The sequence below is a fragment of the Gavialis gangeticus genome, unplaced genomic scaffold (genome assembly GCF_001723915.1).
Source record: "Gavialis gangeticus isolate Ggan-Ray unplaced genomic scaffold, GavGan_comp1, whole genome shotgun sequence".
Classification (NCBI taxonomy): Eukaryota; Metazoa; Chordata; order Crocodylia; family Gavialidae; genus Gavialis; species Gavialis gangeticus.
This window is the reverse complement of record NW_017728992.1, coordinates 179,205,845-179,213,454: the sequence shown is the minus strand read 5'-3', so window position 1 is coordinate 179,213,454 and position 7,610 is coordinate 179,205,845. Positions and strand designations below refer to the sequence as shown.

The 7,610-nt window shown below is 40.4% G+C and overlaps 1 protein-coding gene across 1 annotated transcript in view; it reads left to right on the top strand.

Moving 5' to 3' along the window:
• The window catches only part of RAD21 (RAD21 cohesin complex component), a 37,588-nt gene that overhangs the window by 195 nt on the left and 29,783 nt on the right, over positions 1-7,610 (top strand). The window lies entirely within an intron of this gene.

Below are 7,610 nucleotides of genomic sequence, written 5' to 3'. Positions count from 1 at the left end.
AGCGGTGCGGGGCGGGATGGGGCGGGGCGCGGAGGCCTAGGCCTAGGCCCGGGAGCGGGGGGGTGACGCCGGCCGGCCGGCCGGCCAGCTAGGAGAAAGGACGCTTTGCCTCTCCGACGGGTCGGAGCCCGCCCGCTTTCAGCTCCCGGAAACCTGCGGCTGGAAGCGGGCCGGACTGCGGCCAGCAGGGGCCTGTCTCCACTGCAGGGGGAAGCAGAGTGGGATTGGGAGGGACACGGCCCCCCACCCTGTGAACCTAGCTTGGATTTTAGTACAGGGTGGGGCGGGAAGGAGGGGAAATGCAAGGTTTGGGCAGCTTCTTATGTCTGCCTGTGCTTGGTTGGCGGGTGCAGCGTGGCCATCCTCCGGGAGGCTCCTCGCACGCTCTCGGATGGGGGGGCTTATGGTCATGCTGTGAAATGTTTTAAAGGGCACTTCGTGTGCTGTAACTTAAGCAGTGAGTTGTAACATAAGCAGGATGTTGACCGTCTGGATGGCCTGCAAAGAAAAATTGAAACTGCCATTTAAAAGCTGCCAAGGAAGCGCCTTAAAGGAGTGAGGCCCTGCACCCAGTTCTCAATTGTCACAGAAATGAGGTTTTGCCATCACGGTTATTGCTTGCTGCTTAGTTTGAAATCTCTCTCTGGAAACCCTTGAGTTGTAAGGCAAAGGGTTTCTGTAAATAATCTGGTAACTTAACTAATATTTCTGCCCCCCTTTTTTTTTTGTTTGTTTCTAGTAAGGCTTAATGTGAGGAATGCAGATTGTACAATGTGCTTTTTGGATCCCCACAGGAATAGGGGAATTGTGCTGCTAAGTGAGGAGTAAAATGTAGAAATATCTTTAGCTATTCAGTAACATACAAAGGTTTCAAATAATATAAACGGGGTGTTGGTTGTAACCATGTTGGTCTAAGGGCATGAGCAGACAAGGTTCTTGGGGTAAATCTGCTATTTTTTTTAGACCAACTTAACTAGATGGAAAAACTTCTTAGCGAGCTTTGGGACACAAGCCCTTTGTCAGGCTGAGGAAGCATCTGCAGATGGGCTGTAATATATTAGCACACATGTTGTGCAAGTGGATCTCCAATAGTTTGGCTTGTTAGTTAGCTTGTAGTTCAAACAGGATTTGGTGTAGAGATTAATAATGATGAGCGTATGACACTAAAACTGAATTTTCCTGTAGTTTTCAATAAAGATGATATTGAGTGTCAATTCAAATGCAGAATGTCAAATGTCTAAAACAGCTTCAGGTCCTATACCCAAATACCCAAAATAGAAGTAGAACTTGTAGAAGGTAATGCATAGATGGTCTCCATCCTCCAATTCTGAAAGAACTGCCATTTGAGTTGGCAAATCCAGTAGCAGTATTTTTAATAAATTTATTTAAATTTAAGTCTGGGGTGCTATCTGGTAGCAGAAGAATAATGAATGTATGGGCTGTATAAAGCAACAAGGGAGAATGTGATTTAGGGAATACTGGTTTGTTAGTCTGATCCCAACAGTATGCAAGGCTTCAGGAGATTCTGAAGTAAAGAATACCTACAGAAATGAAGATAATTGGACAATAAGATAAAATGTGGCATGAGTGTACCAAAGAGAGATTAGGCTAGACTACTCTGTCTTTTTGATAAGATAAAGATTGCTTAAACAGTGGAAAAACAATATATCTTATCAGTTTAGATTTAGTGAAAGCATGTGGTGTGGTGCCACATGGTATGTTAGTAGTTAAACTGTGAAAGATGGGGATTGATAAAAGTGGTAAGGGGAGTATGAACCTGACTAATGGGGAGGGCATGAGGACCTTCCTTGAAAGAAGTATTGGACCTGAGGATGGTTACTGTTCCTTGAAGATTAGGCTTGGGATTGTTCTAACTTAAGGTTTTCATTAATGATCTTGACACACAAAATAGGAGCATGCTGATGAAATTTTGCTGAGCTAACAAAAGTTGATAACATTGTCAATACAAACTTAGATTGGGATATGTAGAAAGAATTGGATTGCCTTCAGAACAGGCCGAGTAGAAACAGAAGGAAATGTAATAATACAAAGTGCAAGGTTATTTCTGGTTTCCAGGTTCATAAAAAGTGTGCTGTAAGGTAAAGTTAAGAAGAAAGCTAGGGTAGTTCACCAGATAAACTAGCATAGATCACAGAATGGCTGAGCTGTCTGTATGATGCAGCACTGAAAAAAGCAAATGCAAACCAAGAATGTACCAAATGTGAGGTATCTTCATGAGAGAGAAATATCGATGCCATTGTATAAAGTTGAGATGTCATCTGAGATACTGTGTACAATTCTGGTTACCCATATTTATAAGATATGGAATGGAGTGGGTGCAGAGCAGGATGATCAAAGGAAAGAAAAGCTTATCTTTTAAGAGGCAACTGAAATTAGGATGCCTAGAGACATCCTGAGCTGTCCTGTGATACTTTCCAGGCTGCTGAGGGGGTGCTGTGCGATATTAGCACTGTTAGGCATGTAAATGTGATCCACAAGATAAACTTGGAGGTTTCAAAGAAGAATCTGTAGTGTTAAAAACATTCTGACCTGTTGTGCCTTTCTGAGTAGTTCTTTTATTTTTCTGCACTCAAAAATTGAGTGAAAATTAAGAGCTGACATTTTCACAGGGGTGCCTTAAGTCTTAAGGTTGCCTTGAGTGTAAACAGGTTGAGAGCAACCAGTGGCAGAATGAATACAGGGCACATCCAGATGAGTGCATGTGTGCGCTTTGTGGCACTTCAGAAGTTCCTGAGGCTCTGCAAAATGCATGCAGTGCATGTGTAAAAAGTTCTTAGTGTGGGCCCAAACTCGGATACCGGGAAATCCCAGTATTTTTAAAAAACATTTAAAAAAAAAAAAAAAAGGCAGAGCAGTGCACATGGGCTATTTATCCCCCAGGAAATGCACGTGCGCGCTTGTCTGGACATGCTCAGAGAGGATATCATTGATTGTTATAAATGCATTGGAGTAACTGGAGAGGAATACAAGCTATTTAAGGTAAAAGGACAGTGTTGGCCCAGGAACAAATGGGTAAATATTGTATGGGAATTAATTTGGGCTGGAAATTACAAGAAACTTTCTAACCATCAGAACAGTGAATTTCTGGAACAGCCTAATGATGGTGGCTGGACAGGGGAAGAAAAAGCAGCTTGGAATTGAAGCTTGATTGTTTTATGAAAGTGATTATAGGACACTACAACTTGCAATAGCAAGGGGATGAACTTTGTGACTCGGTCTTTACCAGTCCTGTGTAAAACTGTAAAAACTTGAAAGGTACTGGCAGATGCAGTCGCATCAGATAACTATACTTAATTTCAGTGGAAATCTGTCATGTTAGATCATGCTCATCTCAAAAAACATTTGTCTGCATACAGCCAAGCTTTTGATTCTCTAATAAGCTTTTTATAGGTGAACACCTGAATCTGCACACAACTGTTTTTGAAAGCCTGGGGTTTGAGGTTGGAGAGAGCGAGCTGTTCTTGTGGCATTTCAGATGCTGTAGCTGTGATGGTGACCTGAAGAACGCCTTGCATCAGTCTTACACTACTAGAATTTGTAGATTATGTTTACTTAAGTTACTTAAGTATAGAGATGATTGTGAGGAACTTAAGGTACCTAATCAGGTTAGCTGGATGAATCAGTATTGTTAAAACCCAACTAATACAGACAGGAGTGATGGGGATGTGGGAAGAATAACTAGCCCTATGCTTTTCAGTGTTCTAAATTTAATTATATCAGCTCAGGAAATGCCCTTATTTTTCATTGTAGCCATGGTAATTGTGCTGAATTGTATCGTGGCTTAAAAAGGCAAGCAAGACATTAGGGTTAACAAGTAGCAGGGTAGAGGGTAATGCAAAAGTTCTTTTATATGAATTAGTAGTTATGCTTTCATCTGGAATATCATGCAGCACTTTTTAGTATCACAAAAAGAGTAATGCAGAATTAAGGGGCAGTGAGTGAAACGTAGAATATGTGAAACATATAATATGGAATAACTGGAGGACCAGGAAGGTAGGAATTGTTAACTTCAAGGGACAAATAAGAGTGTGATTTAAAAATGTGTAATCTAACGCATAGTGAAGGTCATCAGGAACTTCTGTTCTCAGTCTTAAAAAGAACAAGGAAATATCCAAAGGCATTAACAGGTAGCAAATTCAAAACTGATAAAGCTAAATACTGTTTTTCTTATAGTGGCAGATTAAACTTAAAAATGCTACTGCTGGATGCTACTGAGGCTGGAATGTTACTGGTATTCAAAGTATGATGGAATGCAGGTAACAAGCATGACCAGAAGTAATAGATGATGTTCTCTACTGTCTAACATTTGTTAAACATCTCGTATGAAGCACTGCTTCAGGAAGCAGTACTTCACAGTCAGGGCAGCTAGAATCTGGAGCCAACTTTCAAGGGAAGTGGTGCTGGCTCCTACCCTGGGGGGTTTTAAAAGGAGGCTAGATAGACACCTTGCTGGGGTCATCTGACCTCAACATTCATTCCTGCCCATGGCAGGGGGTTGGACTTGATGATCTGCTCAGGTCCCTTCCAACCCTACCAACTAAGAAACTATGTATGGTGGTTTAAATCTTCGCTTCTTTGGAATTGAGATAATCCTTTTGTAGTACAAAGTTTCTTGTTCTGTGCTTAAAAGCCTTTGGTTCCAGCTCTCTGAGACAGGGTGCCTGGACCAGATGTACCAGGGGTATAATCAGGAGTTGCCATACTAGTAGTCTCTCTCTTTCTCCCCCCCCATTTTAGTTTGCTTTTTGACTGCACTATGTATATAAGCATTTCCCATTTGTTTTTTCCACAGCAGTGTAGGAAATACAACCTAAATGAAAATAAGAATAGGTAGTTGTCAGGCCACAAAAATAGGGGACTTGGTAACAACTGTAGCATTTAGAACTAATTTTAACTTGCTTAAATTAACTTGATGTCCCTTTTTTCAAGATGTACAGCATGGCAATGCCAAATTTGAACCTACCATAATCTGCAGTAGAGAGGGTGGTTTTGCCCCACAATGCTGTTGGACCCCATAACATAACAGTAGAATTCTCAGTTCTGATTTACTTGTTCCCACGTACAGCAAATGAGCTGTTGCTTCCATGGGTATAATTCTAGATGGTTTCTTGAAAGTAATCGGGTCCCCACCTAGCTTCCATTGTAACACTCAATACTGTTGGCTGCAAGAGTGATTTGCTGTACACTATGTACAGTTAAGGAGGAACCTGCTTCTCCAGACTTTTTTCCACCTTTAGTAGTCAACCCAGTCTTGGACTGTGCCAAAAAAAAAAATCTCTGTTCCTTTCCCTTTGGTGAGAAGTTATCCAAAATAAAACTAAAGGAAAAAGAAAAACAAGTAAACAAATTCTCTGAAGAGAAAAGCATTTAAAAGAGGACACACGGAGATAGATGTCAGTGACTATTGGGACATGCTACAAGGAATCTTGAAACAGTGGTGCCCATCCCCAAGACCCTAATGAGAGTTCCAGCCCAAAGAGTTAAAAAGTGATAACAGCTGCAAAAGAGAATGTTTAAGTCAGTGTTTTCATATAGCTGACATAATTCAGGTGCTGCTGTAGTGAGAAAAATGCATGAGAATATTTAAATGATGTTGACTTGTGTATTAGATCAAGCAGACAGAGATGCAAAAAGTAAACACTACAAATTATGTTGAGCTTTAATTCTTTTTTATTTAATCCAAGTTCTTAACGTGTACATCTCTTAAATTATTTTTAGTCTAGTAGTGTCACTAGTTTTTTCCACCTGTGTATAACTTTTGGCAGTACTTCATTACTGTGTGGAGAGAAACAGCTAACCTTTGCCACAAGCCAATTACTGCTACTTCATTTTTATTTCTTTTGAAGTTTTTCAGAACACTGAACATGTAACCTAATCTCTTCACTAATACTGCTACTGAATTTTAGGCTTTATCCATAACCCTGCATTGAGAAATATCAGTGCACAGCAACCACTTGTAATTTCTGTTTCCTGGATCATCCTCACAAAAAATGCAAGAGGCTCCCAACTTCCATTATTATTTAATAAATTGAGGTGTGGATATAGGTAAGATACAAATTCCTTTCCTCCATATTATTTAACTGCACTAAGGAAGGTGTTTTACACCCAAATGTTCATACTCCTTGGAGGGGGGGGGAGGGGGCGCAGAGTGAAAGCTTTCATTGGCAGGCTGTTACCTCTTTGGCAACTGAGTTCCTTAAGAACTTTACTTCCTTTTGTAAATCTCATTCTAGAAGCTTTTAGGAAGAATACAGTAATATCTTCAAAAGATAGTATGGGTAGCATAACTATGCTAGCACATGCTCTTAACCCAAAAAGTGATGATATTTGTATCTGTTTCATATTGGTCTATATAATGGTTTTCATGCTTACATGGGGACCTTCCAGCATATTTTCAAGTTTGTTTCTGAAGTCTGAAATGTTTCTTCATGAATCTCAAGGTGTATATTTGAACTCATTGTGAAAGTGTCAAACTGAATAATTATGCCAAGCTGCAGGAATAACAGTACAGTTTCTGGCAACTAAATTTAGAAGGTTGTGAAAGACTAATACTAGAGGCTTTGTTATTTGGTCACTCTGATTTTTCTCCATTCTTAAGAGTTATGGGCACCATTGGGTTAAATACCAAGCAAACAAATAATTTTTTTTAATCCCTAAAGCCCTTTCACCAAAACCCATAGCTGATGAATGATTTACTTTTTGCTCCTTCAGTTGATGACCTGGTTGCGTTTTTGATAAAATAACTCCTTTGCTGTGCTTTTAAGAGGCTCTTCCATATCCAGGTCTCAGCTTTCCAGGGCCTTGTCCTTTGTCCTCTGCAATTTTCTTTGTAGCTAATTTTATTCTCAAATAGATTGTAAATACCACTTCCGTGTTAAAGACTTGGATGTCGTCTAGGCCCATTGTGTCTGTCCGAACTAGAATCTTGGGGCACCTATACACATGCTCGGGGGCAGGGGAGCATTTTAATTAGAGTGATTCTCATGAGTTGCTCTAATTAAAAAGCCTGCAGTGTCTTGTGTATTAAGTGTCCTGTATTTCAGGCAGGAGCAATTTAACTAAGGCCCATTTAATGCGCTTTAGTTAAAGCTCCTCCACTAGCATTTGAAGCATGGGGACACTGAATGCATAAGATGCACCAGCAGGTTCGATTAATCAAATTGCTCCAACACATTTTAATCGGAACACATTGGAGCACATGCAAAAGTGTCCTTAGAAATGTCAGACTGCCCTTGCAGATGTTTACGCTTCTGTTCAGGCTCAGCATGCTTCTTACTCCATCCTTCCCACTGTTAACCATTTTCTCCTTACTTAATCACTATGGAAAGCATCACAGTCACGCAGGATCCTCATCTTGGTATAATTTTCAACATAGGCTTGTCTAGGTCCTCCTATCCATGTTATGCTTTCTACATAGCATTTGTAAGATGCAGCTTTTCCTGTCCTTTGACACAGCTTAATCTCAAGACTTTCGTCTTGCCTCTTGATTTCTGTGAGAGACAGGAATTTCTTAGGGTGATATCTCTTACTGGACAAACTGTAAATAAAGTTTTGAATGCAAGACACTTCATCGGGTCTTGCATTTGAAA